At 42.5% G+C, this 14,496-nt stretch overlaps 1 long non-coding RNA gene across 1 annotated transcript in view; it reads left to right on the plus strand.

The window, feature by feature from the left end:
- LOC134556234 (uncharacterized) overlaps positions 1 to 9,040 on the plus strand; it is a 44,003-nt gene extending 34,963 nt beyond the window's left edge. The window contains exon 4 of the long non-coding RNA XR_010081620.1: positions 6,854 to 9,040. This is a non-coding gene — a long non-coding RNA (uncharacterized LOC134556234). The remainder of the gene's footprint in view (positions 1 to 6,853) is intronic.
- Positions 9,041 to 14,496: the final 5,456 nt, after the last annotated feature.

The following is a 14,496-nucleotide window of genomic DNA, read 5'->3' on the forward strand; positions in this document are numbered from 1 at the left end:
TTTGGCTGTATGCTGGTGAACTTAGTGGGACAGAAACTTGTATTTTTTGCCTTCCATCATGCAGTGTTCTGAAGTGTACTGGGATATAAGAGGAGTAATTAGTCCAATTTCTACAGCTTTGTTTCTCTCCTTTGTAGCAACAAGGTTACTGACCATCCCAGGTTCTCTAAAGCTAAGTACTGTTTATTCAATTACCCTATTTATAGGAGTAAACCTCCTGTAAAACAACAAACCTTTATCCCGTTTGACCAGGCAGGCTCTCAATATTTGTACAGATGATTTGGCTGAAAATCAGAGACAGTGAGATAAATTTTTAAAAGGCTTCAGTGCTTGAGACTAGGAGAATAAGAAAGCAAAAGAATTATTTGAGAGAGAAGTCTGAAGACATGTTAGAGTGCTTCCTTAGGTATGGATATTTGGTAGTATTTTTTGAAACCTGCCCTGAAAGACTTGTGGAAAATAAGAAGGGCACTAGCTGAGCGTCTTTATAGCAAGACCTCGCTAGGAGCCCGTTGAAATGCAATATGTAAGAGGGAGTTACAATCAGTAGTTTCACTTGGACTGGCATACAGCTACTAATGCTGCACAATACTTTACATCCCACTTTGCTTCAATTAGATTTTTCTGTTCCTTGTTTCCTTAATAGAGGTACTTCTCATTTTCCAGTAAAGGAATGGAATTAGCTGAAACAATTATTGGTGGGTCTATATGCAGCACGTCTTACATTGCACTTGCTTTTAGGATGATTCTAAAAACCCTCAGTACTTAGATAACATTATCTTTCTTGTGCTAATGGCTGAAATAACAAGAAATAAGTATGCCTCTTACCCATCTCTAAATAAATTTTTAAACGTCTGAAAATTCTTCTTTGATTTTCCTAAGTGTTCATTTGCTCAGTCAAGCTATAGATCTGAAAACTGACGTGCAGAGACATAGTCACTTTTTAAATCGTACTTTTACTGAGGACTGAGTCTTTACCTGTATCAATAACTGTTCTGCCTGCAGACCTGTAAGAATTGTGGAAAAAAGGGTTTTCAAGCCACTTTGTAGTTACATACACAATATAAAATGTAATCCATACAGAGGAGTAACTTCTGTCCATTCGTGTGGAGGCAAAGGAGGTGATCCAAAACTGGACAGCACATTTGACCACTCCAGAACTTCCCCAGCCATCGCACCTTGTAAGAATTGAAACGTGTGCTTTGAGAAATTTGGAATTTGACTCTTTTCTTCAACTTTATTCCTTGTGTATTGGATTTGGTGTGAAATGTTGACAGATTCCATTGGCTGGGTTCAGATGACCATGGGTTGTCAAAGCTTCATTTGTGTTGAAGTCCATGCAAGATTTTCATGCTGGGCTGTCAATCTATCCTCATAAATCTCATTTCAATCACCAAAGATTTGAGTGCAACTATGTTTAAGAATGGATGGAGAAAGCACTGTTAATGGAGATGAATTATCTTTGTAATCCTTCTTGCTATGTTGTTGTGTGATTTTTTTGTCGGGAAAAGATTCTCCTTTTGCCTTGAAAAGCATGCAACTGTTCTTGCTTTTCTTTTAAATACTGACCACTGTCATTTGCTTATTGTGCAAGATATGGTTAAAGTATTTGATACAACTTAAAAATGCTAGATTTGGTTAAAATATTGCACAGAAGAGGAACTGTGCTTAAACCATATGCTGTTCTGTATTTTCAGTTCTTGGCTTTCTGTGCATACTATTAAGATTTGGGGAAAAAATGTAACTCAATTCATAGTAATGCATTTCTTAAACTTCATGGTTTATGCAATTAAGTTGCATGTGCTGTATTCAGACTGACAAGTAGAAGACAGAGGAGGCTGCCTTAATCCTAAAGAAATCTTGTATGATAGAGGGAAAAAAAAGAGGACTCAGGTCTCAATTTGCCTCACCATGCCCAGGAACTTGATTTCAAGGAGGGAACCATACTGTCCTCCTTGATTTATGGCTGTAGAGGACCAGACATAAGCATATTTTGTTTCAAACATTCTGAGTATTGCTGCAGTAAAGGTTATCAGAGGAGAAGGTCCTGCAGAGGTGGGGCAGTGTGTTTTAAGCCAACTTCCTGCTCCCACTTGAGACTCATGGTCAGTCCCGTCCCTCCACCCAACTCACTCCCTGGAGGGCTCAAAGGGCTGGCTGGGCATGTGAGAATCACATGAAAAATCTAGTTTGCCTAAGAGGCGTGCACCATGTTAACTATAAAAGGGAGTGTTTCAGGCCTGCTTGCTCCTCTTGTCTCTTTCTTTTCTCTTTCGCTTTCACTTCCTTCATCTTGCAATCCCAGCTTCTATTCACACAGCAGGAGCACCATAGGATCTAAGGACTGATGAAATTCTTTGTTTTGTTCCCATGCTTTGCTTGAGCAAAGCACAGCTATCATATTCTATGCTGTACTGAACTCTGTTCAAGTGGGGAGCTTGTGCAAGCGTGTTTGGTTTGTGAGACCGTACCTTTGCTTAATGGTGTGTTGTGGCTTGTTAGTCAGCACCTTTGGGTATTAGTGGTGTGGCTTTTGAGCCAGCATCTTTGTGGAGTTTGTTGTGGGAGTTGAAGTAAATTGCACAAATTCAAGAGTTTGTTAGCTACATCTTTTGAGTCTAAGCAGTGAACTGGTTGGCAGTGTTTTGGTTACTGTACAATAAAAGCATAAGGATTCCTTGACGTGTCTTCTGTCTTTGTTCAGCCTGATGAGAATTTATAATAAACATCATGTCCCCTGCTGATGGGTTGTGACAGTGCCAAGTGCATGTGCAGTGCCTGAGAGAAGCATGGCAGAGTGCAGGGCCCCTTTCCCTATGAAGGGACAGATAAGGGTCAGGGACACTAATCAGGCAAGCAAAGTCACTCCTGCTTGCTATGGCTGTGGCTGCCTGAGGTGGAGGTGTGGGCTCTGGGCAGGGTCTTGACGTAGCCCGCTCACTGCAGGGGTGTGCAGAGCGGAGTCTCTTGAGACCTGACTTTCCCACCCCTTGTCCTGACTTTAGGGTCCTGGTTCCTCCCAGGAGCAGCCCAGCCAGGCTGTGCAGTTCGCCCTGTGGACATGGATGGCCAGGAGGTGTGCAGCAGAAGGCAGTCTCTGGAGCAGGATGTCAGCGCGTGTTTGTGCAAAACTGGAAGGTTAACATCTCTCTGTGTAAACATGCAGTTAGGAATGTGTGACTACCTGATTTGTTTAATTTTTCTCATTATGCAAGTCTATATTGCAAAGGTCTAGAACTTGCAGTGCTTGTCTGCCGGAGCACACCTAAACGTGTACTTGAATATTAACATTCTGCTACAGCCTATAGCTGTAGTATGATTTCTCAGGCATAAGTCTAAACTCTTATTAGTTGCATTTGACTCCTTTCTTGTCATTTGAAAGGACTGGCTTAGAAATGTAGTAAGTACACCTTTAACCAGTAAGAGGTCAGCATACAGAGTTCTTTCTGCATAGTGATTCACTCATAAATCCAGTATTCTGCATGCTTATTTGATACTAGGTAATTAATCAGTGCTCTTAGTCAACTGAGCTCCTGAAAAGCTGATTATTTTTAGGTTTTTAGCTTACACACAAAGAAGTGATAGTATTAAGCTTATTCAATGCGTATGGGAATGGTTGAATGCTAGGTACTAGGTCTTTGGGGAAGAGACAGGACTGCGGTCTATCTGATCTGTTAATGTATTAGAACAGTACTCCTCTTTTCTGTACACATCTAATGTAGGGCTTATATTCCACGGTCCAGTCTCTGTGCTACAAGTGTAGACATATAAAAGACACATGATCTAGTCATAGCCAGCATCCAGCACAGGTTATTAGCTTGAGTGTATTGAAGATGTTTTTGCTGGTTTCCCATCAGAGCAGGCATTACATACCTTTGTGTTGTGATGCTGTGAGAGCATCACAGTGATGAACCAGTGAGAGCACCAATGCTGGTGTTTGGTACCACACATATGAGTAAGCTGTGGAAACTCATTTTATCTGCTGTGTCTCAAGATCTGGACTTTTAACTGGAGCAGTGATGCAGACTGGCAGCAACAAAAGAAAACCACTTGGTTGAGACTTTTTACTCCTAGAGTTTTGGCTTTGGGTTTTGATACCACAAGCTTCTGACATTAAACCACCACCATAGCCTAATAGTAATCCTGGTCTTAAGATTTTAATTGTAAACAAAAACTTTAGGTGTATTTACGCATTTTTCGTGAACCACATTCAGTCAGAGGGCTCTGTTTTGTCATATTAGTTGTGAATTAAATGGATGGATTTAACTAATGCAAGTCCTTACCATGATTATGTTTTCTGCATTACCGTTTTTAAGAATGGTTTTCATTAACCTGACACTTGTTTATGTTTGCTGCTTTCAAAATTGATGTGTTTTACAGATTGTAGAACATGATGTCACAAGCTGCTACCAAAAACATTTGACAGCTGAAATAACTGCGCCATAGCAATTTGAAGTCTAATGTATGGGGATTTATATTAAATTTTGCATTGGTTTTTGTAAGTTGGGAAAATGGGTTAGGATAATGAAGATCTGTCATGAGGTTTTGGGATGTTAAAGTTGAAGAACACTTTGCTAACTTGTTGCAAATTTCTGCAGGTAACTTTGCAACTTTTAAACAACTTTCTCTCTGCCTTGTTTCTAGTTTATTAACCTTGCAGGAACTTTTCAGACTCATACAGGAGATATTGAAAGTAGGTGCTTCCCCTTTTTCTCCCCTCCCATTAGATCAACTCAACGCTAATGAGTACAATCCTCCTTGCCAAGATTTATAATACTGAACATAATTACTGAAAACCTTACTCAGCAGTGCTTTTTTCATCATCAGTAGAATTATTCTGAGGGAGATCCGATTTTAATTCTCCATGATTAATTCCCCAAAAACACAGAGTTGTTTAGACCACAGAAGTGTTATCTGCAATTGATAACAAAATTCCTTACTAGTTACAGTTTGGTTATTGTAGTTCTGGTAATTCATAATTACAGAATAAGTGGTGACCTTCAGGTTGTTGCCTTTTACAAGAGTCTTAGTAGAAAAGAAACATTGAGAACTGAATTTCACTGCATTTAAATTAGACACTTGTATTGCCATTTTTCTTCCCTTTCTTTTTCTTGCCCTCTGTTCCCCTTTGTTTTTTCCATTCACATGCAATTTGGTTGTGTGGGTTCCTTGACCAGACCTATCAGACCTCATAAACGAAGGCTAAAGATTGCCAATTTTGGCAAAGAAGTAGCCTACTTTTCATCTAATGGCTCTTTTTAGTGTGTTTAAATGCAAAACTATATGCTGACACATCTAAATATATTCTGGTAAATATACCCTAGATCTATTTCTGGGCATGCTGAATAGGCAGTAGAAGGCTAGCTGGTCTACCTTTTTTTTCCTAGTGTGCACGTGAGTGTCTGTCAACTGTATATGGGTTTTCAGTACACAGGATGCATTTGGAATACTATAAAGAATGGGAGTGTTTGTGTGTATGTATATGTGTGTGTGTGTGTGTGTGTGTGTGTGTGTGTATGTGTGTATGTGTGTAAGAGGGAGTTCTGGTTCAAGGTGATTATTTCTGCAATCAGAGCAGACAAAGATGGACCCGAGTTCTGAATTCATTCCTAAATTATGTGCATCCTTACTAGAGGAAAAATGAATGAATGTCATTTTATTCCTTAATTCAATCTGTATTTGATTTAACCTTTAACTTGCAGGTGAGGAATACGGAGTTCTAGGTTTATTATTGATGCGCTTCAGTTACATTTCTGTTTTAAGAGCTGAAGAAGTAAGGAGTCAGACTTTTCTTCTTTCTGTGTTCAGAGATGGAACAAGTTACTCCAGTATAAGTACTTCCTTGCCTGCAGACCTCGCTTAAGAGGACACACTAAATTCCTGTTACAGACAAGCTAACATTTTACAAACGTAATGTAGATGTGTGTACTGACTTTTCTATCATAGTTCACAAGTGTGTATTTGTCTTTTAACTCACCTTGCAATGACAAAATCCTGTGCATACTGTGGGCTTTGTGTTCATCTTGCATATGCTGAAAGGACAGGAATGGAAAGAGGGTTTGCTTCCAAGTAGGCCCAGGTTGCATTAAGCAACAGATACAGATAGAGACAGAGACGACAGAGACAGAGACAGAGACAGAGACAGACGAGATAGAGATAACGATAGCGATAGCCGTAGCGATAGAGATAGAGATAGAGATAGAGATAGAGATAGAGATAGAGATAGATAGAGATAGAGATAGAGATAGAGATAGAGATAGAGATAGAGATAGAGATAGAGATAGAGATAGAGATAGAGATAGATAGATAGAGATAGAGATAGAGATAGAGATAGAGATATTACAGATAGATACAGATACAGATACAGATACAGATACAGATACAGATACAGATACAGATATAAATTTAAGACTTTGGTTAGACTGGTGAATCTTTCAAGGTATTTTAGGATCCAGATTGTTAACTGAGTGAGTAATTTCTTTCCCTTATGTTGGGTGCTGCTGTCATATATTGAGTATGTCCTCATCTAACTACTGCTGGAATTAGCCACTCTAAGCACTACATAAAAGTTGAATCTCTGGTGTAATTAAGTTTTCTTCCTCTTATTTTGAGGACGAAGAGTAGGGGGACACTGCATTTTGTATGTTCTGTTGAGTTTTGATTTGAAAATGCTGTATTTTTCGACATGAGATGCATTTAAGAATTAAGCTATGTGATTACATAAGGTTTGGCTCGGTATTACAGTCGCTATTTAATAATATAAAGTCACCTTTATTTCTTCTACTCATCCTAAAGTGCTATAATTTCACACATTTTTGTCAAGGCTTCTGAATACACTGTGTTGTTCCAACAGCTTCTGAAGGTGATTCTGAATGAAGACTGATGCTGGTAGAACTTTCATACTGCAAGAAACGAATTGCTGCAGAAATGCTGAACTGGCAAGAACAACATCAACATGCATTTATTTTATTTCTCTCCTTAGTAAAATGTGCATTGAATATTACTGTAGTTTTTGAAGCATTGTTGAATTCAAAATCAACTGCTGCACAGCAGAGCTCAGTGGACTTGAGAACTACTCAGCATGTGTGAGGATTAGATACACAGAAAGCAACCTCCCTTTTTAAATTATGAGGATGTTGTGTTTTGTTTTGGAAGAGATCAGATTCTGAATATTTAAGGAAGCTCTATCTCCCTTTGTGTTTTCTTCTTACTATAGTCAGACTTCGGGTTTTGTCTTACTGAGTTTTGCTCCTGTACTGGCACTAAGTGGTTATAGTGGGTTTCAGGGGGAGGGTGGGGGAGGCCCCTGTACTTAAATAGATTTTGTTTGGGTGTTCTTAAATGCCTCTTTTGCTGCATCATATAACTGATGGCTTCCATTGTTAATGAATGAACGGGAAGATAACCAAGATACTGTAGAGATTGTTTGGGTTTTGGCTCATTTGAAGATTATTTAACTGAAAAAGCAATAAGAACTTTTAGTGGTCTTTTAATACTTGGTGATGGCTTTTTTATGTACCAGTTTGGAAATCTGAGATTATATTTGATATCGTGTGGCTGTTCCATTATGGAATATTGCAGGTGTAAACTCTTGCATTTCAGCATTCCTAGCAGATATGCAACTTGACAAAGACCTAAGGTTGTTTAGTTTAATCAGACTTTTTTTAGATCCCACTTTCACTGTTCAAAGCACTGGTTGCTTTGTGTTTTCTAGTGCTGTCACTTCTTTATAAATAAAGACAAAAGAGGTATGCATCTTCACTGGTCCATTTTATTTAAATGTGGATATCTACCAGAACTTACACTTGAAAACATAGAAAGCTGTATTCTGTGGTATATTGTTACTAATGTTTATAAATTCTTACCCAGATATTTAAGATTGTTCTGACCATTTTGGATTGAAATGCTTTCTATAACTGGTGGTACAATAAATTCTTATACATGTCCTAGAATTGTATTTCCTACAGATATGTGTTACTTTTGTAATTACCATGGTAACAATGTATCTGCAAAGAGTGCAACATGTTGAAATGCCTTGAGTTTAGTTTATTGTTATGGTATGTAAAACTAACTTGTGCAGATGAAAGGATGTGCCTTACCAGCTGAAATGAACTCAGTGATTTTTAGAGTTAACTTTGCTAGCATGACATGAGTTGGCCTGTCATCTGTAAGACTTGAGAGAAAATGAAATGCTAAGGAAATGGCGTATTTCTATGCCTATTCTGGTAACTTTAGGCATTTGGTGCCAACACTTACAAGTATTATTCAGTAATTAATTGAAATACACCTCTGGGACATTCATCTGAAAAGTGAAAGTTCAGGCATATGTGAAGATGTTTCTAACTCATTTCTGAAGAAGGTGAATTGAAATTTATAATAAATGTTCAATCCTTGCTGAGTTAGATGGTACAGCTTAATAAAATGTCATACAGTGAAGCAGTCAGTATTTCATATGCACTCAGTACATTTAGGGTTACAAGCATGGGTTCTGATACCCCAATAAATTGATGACTTGAAGGACATTTTAAAATTTTTTTCTTCAGTCTTTGTAACAAACACCATTCCACGAAGGTAAGCAAGGTAAGGAGCTCCATGTACAAATGTGGTTGAAATGATACGCACGTTTGGTGTCCTACAGCCTTGTTGAGCTTCAGTGCAAATGGAAGAATGATGTGGGGGAATACCACAGTGGAACTGGTGAGGAGTAGAGTGTCTGAATGCACCAGTTGGGAAGAAAGCTGCCACCAAACCCACCAAGCTGCCTTCTCAGAGGAGAGCTGTCTTGCAACCCTGATGCCCTACAGCTATAGACGGGTAGAGCCTGGGACCAGCCAGATTAGTTGTCCTCTGTGTAGCTGTGCTGTGAGATCTCTGTCACCTATCTGTGCAAGCTCTTGTGGGTACATCCAAGTGGATTTTTCTCAGCACACGGCATGTGTATCTATGCAGGTAGCTGTGCAAATATGCTTTTTGTCTTCTCCACACATGCATGCGCCCTGTTTGTTCACTGGGCTTCAAGACATAAGGAGTAACTCTGGCTTGTTCTAGCAGTTCAGGCATACCTGATCGTCAGTGGTGGGCCCAGATCTCCTTAATGAGGCCACTGATGACAGATGCAGGTGTGAATGGGAACAAGCTGCAGAACTGAGTGCCTCATCCTGTCCTGGGGCCAGTTAAGAGCTGTGAGGCTGACAAAGATGCAACGGTGTTCAGTTCCATCGTGAGTCTTTAGGGCTATGGCTCCTGCAGAGGTCTTAGTGCTCTGCTGGATGTGCTCCAAGTGTCCATCCCGGGCTGCTGTGTGGGAGGTGAGGAGGAGAGGATTTTTTCCCGTCACAATTCTGACTTCTGCTACTGTGTGTGTAGTAGTCTTTTGTTCTGTGCCACACTCATCTGCCAGGTGGCACAGCATCGACCTGCCTTGTTTAGAATCTCCATCTTGTGCATTGCTGCACTCCTCCCAAACCCAAGCATGGGCTGGGCTCTTCTGCTAGTTAGCACTGCAAATAAGGATACCACCCGTGCACACAACTCTGCAGCGCCGTGCATACGCCATTAAAAAGCAACAAAGCTCCTCAAACATAAACCCAGCAAAAATGCGTGCACATAAGCGACAGGACTCAAAAAAGCAAAGCACTACGCAACGACTTGGAGAGCGGCACACGCGCAGTACGGTGGGAAGCTGCGCGTGCGCAGCAAGGGGGAAAGCTGCTTGTGGGGCTGCTCGCTGCCTCCCCCTGCTGGCGGACAGGCGGGGCTGCAGCGCCCGGCGCGAGGCTGCACGTGCGCAGTGCCCGGATGACGTTATTCCGGAAAAGCTGCGCTGCTCAGGGAGCGGCCGCAGCTGCGCACGCGCAGTGCCTCGGGAGGGGTGGGTGGCACCGCCTCCGGCTGAAAGGTCCCGGTCCGCGGCCAGGACCTCACCGCTCCCCGGGCGCCACCGCCTCAGGCTTGTCCTGCCCTTGTGGGGCCACGGTGGCCAAAGCGCAAATCACGCAGTTGTGGCGCTGCTGCCTCCAGGCATTCGTGGTCTCCTATTGCTCCTGCGGCCTGAATTGCCTCCAGTCAGCAAGGATTGTTCCCAAATGACATCCCCTTCAGAACTTGATAAAGTTGTGTTCCCCAAAGCCCAGTGCTGCTTCTTGGTGCTGTGTGCACTGCTTGCCTTAGCCTGCTTGTGAGCAGCTTCGGGTTGCAGCTCAGGGATGTGCAGTTAAGTGGTTTCTATACCAGAAACTGTAGTTAGCAGTCAAAAGGGAGGTGTGAAAGCTGGGATCCTTTGACTTCCACAGTGGGTTACTTTTTTTTTTTTTCCTTTTCTTTTCTTTTTTCTTTTTTTTTTTTTTTTTCCTTCTCCAGGACAGAAAAAAACATTTAAGTGGGCCCAGTGATGCCAGAAGCTTTGGTGTATGAGCAGCCAAAGCCAAGAGGCTCTGGCCCTGGGGTTCTGCACTGGAGAGCCCCTGGTCCTACCCACTGTGTGGGGTGAGAGGGATGCAGGGTTTCTTTTTTCCTTTCTGCTGGGATTAACTGCCATGGGAATGCCATTTCTGACAGCCCAGTCCTACCCGTGTCTGCTGGAAAAGGTGAAGAGGTGAATGCTGGAGTTCCTTGGGGATGATGAAGTGCTGCTGTTTGCTGTGACGGGGAGGTTGGGTGTTATTTGTGCATCTAAGGACTGGTTTGGGAGTTCGAGAGCCTGGGGAGCTGAGCCCTCAGTGTATTCCAGCTCTCTCGGGGGTGGCAGCTGGTGCAGGGCTGGGTGACAGACTCTGACTGGGCTTGGGGCAGGCACTGGCCCTGGGGCAGGCACTGGCCCCAGCACAGACATGGGTGGGGTTTGGGAGGATTTGGGAGCAATGGGAGGAAAATGAGGGATAGTGCTGGGCAAAGTGATTGGCTTGTGCTTGTGTCTGAGCAGTTGGGCAGGACGCTGTGATCTGGGTAAAACTCCAGCTGTCCCGGTGTTCAGGGATGCACGGTCTGAGGTACTTCTACCTGTGGCTTTCCATGACTGCAGGAGCAAGAGGAGATGTGGTGCCAGAGCTGTGTCCCATCAAGTTGTTTTTCCCTCAATTGTTAGAAATGAAATGCTTGACAAGGCCAATATGTCAAGCAGCAATTCAATTTAATAAATGAATAATTAGCACGGTAAAGTATGAGCAAATGCAGCACTGGGTACAGTGGTAGGGGTTTTCTCTTCCCACTGCACACTGATTTGCTGGACTTGCTGGTATTTTATTGGCTGTATTCATACAGATTCATGAGCTTTTCTTAGCAGTTTCCATTTCTAATTTTTAACGTCACTATTCAGTTCCTAACAATCATAAATCTATGGTGGTAATGTTTGGTTCCTGTTCAAATTCTATACTCTGTTGTGATCTATTTCAGATTTCAATATTCCAGGATATACATCCAGGATATGCATCCCAGGTGGTGGGGTCCAGCTTCCAGATGTGGGGTCCAGTTTCTATTTTCCAGGTCTGTCAACCTTCGATAGTGATGTCCAGTTTCCCTTTTGAAGAACCATAAATCAGCAAGCTGAAATCCTTCTTTCGTATCCAGAATGTTTTCCAGCCTTCTGTGAGAAGGCCAGAGACCATTCTTACTTCCTTCTTTTGTCTAAAAAGCCTTTTTACATTCTAAAACTACAGTTTAAAATTCTTTAATATAAAGCAAGCTTCTAAAGTTTTAATTAAAAGACACTTATTACAGAATAGCTTGAGATTTATAATAGGTAATTGCAAGCAAAAGATTTATTCAAAAACTCCTTCCATGCTTTCCTTGGTTGTTTGTTAGAACTCATGTTTATAACTGTCCCATGGCCGTGTTCCACAACTACAACTACCCAGATTTTCTTCACTTCCCTGACACGAAACATAACTTTGTATTTCACACTATCCCATTTCCATTTCCACCAGCTCAGGTGTCCACTGCAGCCCATGAGCACAGGCCTGGTAAAAACTCCCTGTCCTACTCCTCTCCCCCTGTGCCCCCGTGCTGGACAAGGCTCGAATGGCAACACACACTCCCAAAGACTGGCTGCTTCCTTAAATCCATGGACCAATTAGTGCTCTCTCAGAATAGCTGAAATGAACTTTCAGTGCCTAGAAACAAGCAGGAATGACAAACAAAGGGATTGGAATCCGGAAATAGGTGAGTTCCACCTGCCCACCGCTGCTAACACAGAAGCTGGGGCTCAGGACAATCTTCCCTGGGGCACTGACCCTTTACCAGAGGGTTGTGGTATTGCCAAACCAGGCCTCAAACCAGGAGAAGATAAGCTCTGACTATTTGCTCCTGACCTAGGCAAACCTACAGCCCAGCCACAGTGTGTTAGCTGGAGCATATGCATCAGCTGGTGTCACTTGAGTTTCACCAGGGTTGTAAGCTGGCTCATGCTCTGGGCGATTCTGAGTGACTGTCACATCAGTTCAGCACTAAACACTGTTTTGCCAGACTCAGAGATTTGGCCACATGGTAACTTCTGAACAGAAAATCTAAATGCAGGAAAAGTGCCAGGAACATAGATGGGCCTAGGTACAGCACAGTCTTTGTGGGTCACTGTCTCTCCAGGCCCTTACAGTCCCTCCTAATCTTTCATGTAGGCTCCTTTTAGGTACAGAAGGCCTTGCTTACTGGTGTTTGACTGTCAAGGAAATGGGTTGAGTATCCTCGTCAAATATAATAGGCTTTTATAATCAGGCTTCTCTGCTGTGGGAGTCATACTCAGAGATTAGTATTTGTGTCTGGATGCTTTCAGAAAGTGGATGTAATCCCTGGATGTTATAAAAAAAATGCCTATTCATCACCTCTTAGGCAATGATAGCAACGCATGCAAAGGTCAAGCCAGACTGGCATATATAGGTGCATCTTGTGTTCCTTTCTTGTCCTGTGTGCTCCCCCTCCCATTCCCTTTCACTACTTTACTCTCTCATTCTTCTTTTTCTTTTAAGGAATAAACTCTCAATATTTATTTAATAAATGTTGCTCAGTCGTTCTCCCTGGTCTGTCCTGCTTTTTGGCTCCCTCCCTCCCTGCCCATACCTTTATCTTTCCTTCTTCCTTCCTCTTTTCTTCCCTTTGTGCTGCACTGTGACTCTATTTCTTTGTCCCTCTCATCATCCTTTTGTCCGTACCTGTCTGCAGTCGCCACCCAGTCCTTCGCACTTATCGTACCCTTCTCTCGGTGAGCCTCCGTCCTTCCAGCCTGTGCAGCACCTCGCCCGTCTTCCCCTCACAGGCAGGTGCTGTGGTTGTTTCCTCTCTGGTTCCTTGTTTCCCTCTTTGGTACTGTATCCATTTGTCCTTTCCATGTGTTTGGCACTCTTTTTCTCCATCCTTCTCCATGCCCACTCGTGTTCCTTTTTTACTCTCTGTGGCTCTGTGGTGCGCTGATGTGGCATTGTTTCTCATAGGATCCTTGTGTCCTGTTTGCTGTCCCTGTTCTTTTTAAATTCCTCTCTGTCATGCTGCCTATCCCAAGTTTTAGTTGGTTTTTTGTTTGTTTGTTTTTTGTTTGTTTGTTTGCTTGTTTTTCTTTTTCTTCTTTTCTATTTCATCCTGCATCCTGTTCTTCCTCTTCTTCTTGTGTCTTCTCTGCTGTCACTACCTCTTTCTGCCCCTGTGACAGCAGGGCTGTGGAGGAACTATAACCCTTCTGGGGGCTTCCCCCTTTCTTATTGCAGCAGAGTCCCTTTTTGGGGGGATCTACACTTGGAAAGGGCTGGAATAAAGTGCCGTGCTGCTGTCCAGGGCAGTTGGACTCGTTCTGTGCCTTCTTTGGGGGTGAGGAAAAAAGGCTGAGGGGGAGGGGTTGGAGACTCGGGGGCTCTGATGTCATTTGGTCACCATTTGGGGCTCTCTAGGAGAGGGAGCCATGCTGTCCTGGAGGAGCAGGTGAGGGGGGAATGAGGGGTCATGCTGGATCCCTTCCCCCAGAGCATCCCGAAGCTGCCAGAAAATTCACAGGGAGGAGTGGATGTAGAATACTAAAACTTGTCAAGTTTTTTCTTTTTATAGGTATTGCCAAAGAATAGGAATAGAATTAATCTCTAAAATGATTTGGAAAGAAACCCTCTCTCTATCCACTCTATTGGATACCAGAATGTAAGAAGAGCTGACCAGAGGCAGGCAGTAGTTTTGACAGTAATGCCATAACGTTTTTATCTAGGGGTGAAACAATCACGTGCCTGGAACCATAAGAACAGATGATGGGGCTGAAGGGAATAGAAAGGCTCTCTGGCAACTTTTGCCTCTGTTCTCTGCCTGCCACCAAAGCGCATCGCAGCCCTGGAAGAGACATTTGTCATCCAGATTGCCAAAATGAAGACCTGTAAAATCCTAGCTCTGCCTTGTGTTTAATGGGTTTAATGTGTTTAATGTGTTTTACTTCATATTTGTGTTATCACAAAATCAAGGAAAGAATAAATATGATTGGTTCCCACTATTGCAATTTGAAGTGTTTTTACACACTGGTGTATTTACATTGTCTTT

Source organism: Prinia subflava, chromosome 11 (genome assembly GCF_021018805.1).
Source record: "Prinia subflava isolate CZ2003 ecotype Zambia chromosome 11, Cam_Psub_1.2, whole genome shotgun sequence".
Lineage (NCBI taxonomy): Eukaryota > Metazoa > Chordata > Aves > Passeriformes > Cisticolidae > Prinia > Prinia subflava.